Source organism: Hemiscyllium ocellatum, assembly GCF_020745735.1.
Source record: "Hemiscyllium ocellatum isolate sHemOce1 chromosome Y unlocalized genomic scaffold, sHemOce1.pat.X.cur. SUPER_Y_unloc_2, whole genome shotgun sequence".
In the NCBI taxonomy this organism is placed as follows: domain Eukaryota; kingdom Metazoa; phylum Chordata; class Chondrichthyes; order Orectolobiformes; family Hemiscylliidae; genus Hemiscyllium; species Hemiscyllium ocellatum.
In genome coordinates this window covers 296957-297617 of record NW_026867601.1, presented here as the reverse complement: position 1 = coordinate 297617, position 661 = coordinate 296957, and the positions used below count along the sequence as shown (strand labels likewise).

The 661-nt window shown below is 47.5% G+C and overlaps 1 non-coding gene across 1 annotated transcript; it reads right to left on the bottom strand.

The window, feature by feature from the left end:
- Positions 1-588: 588 nt before the first annotated feature.
- trnar-ucg (transfer RNA arginine (anticodon UCG)) lies at positions 589-661 on the bottom strand. Its single transcript has one exon. It is a non-coding gene; the product is annotated as a tRNA-Arg (tRNA).

The window sequence follows — 661 nt, the reverse complement described above, 5'->3', positions numbered from 1 at the left end:
TACCAATAAAAGCCAGTACACCATATGTCTCTTCACAGCACTATTTACCTGGGTGGCAATTTTCAGAGATCTGTGTACATGGACACCAAGATCCCACTGCTCATCCACACTACCAAGTATCCGACCATTAGCCCAGTACTCCATTTCCTTATATCATTTCCATCCAAACATGAGACTGACTCCTTGTAGTCCTGAGACTAGGACCTGTGGACGCAGCCTTAGAATTAGAGAGGGTCAATTCAGAATAGAAATGCGGAGACATTTCTTCATCCAGAGAGTGGTAGGCCTGTGGAATTCATTGTCACAGAGTGCAGTGGAGGCTGGGACGCTAAATGTCTTCAAGGCAGAGATTGATAAATTCTTGATGTCAGAAGGAATTAAGGGCTATGGAACACGCGGTTCTCATCCCAGCAGCTGCTCACATAGTGTCAAATCAGGACCTGACATACACCGGTGTGAGAATGAGCTGCAACGGGCTGAAATGCAACTTTCAAATTCACAAACGCACGAATCCAATCCCAGCATCTCCAAACAACTCAGAAATGGCAATGCAACAGGAAGCAAGCGCAATAAAGGGCGCCACGGCCCCGAGCCAGGTAGGACTCGAACCGACAATCTTCTGATCCGAAGTCAGACGCGTTATCCATTACGCTACTGGCCC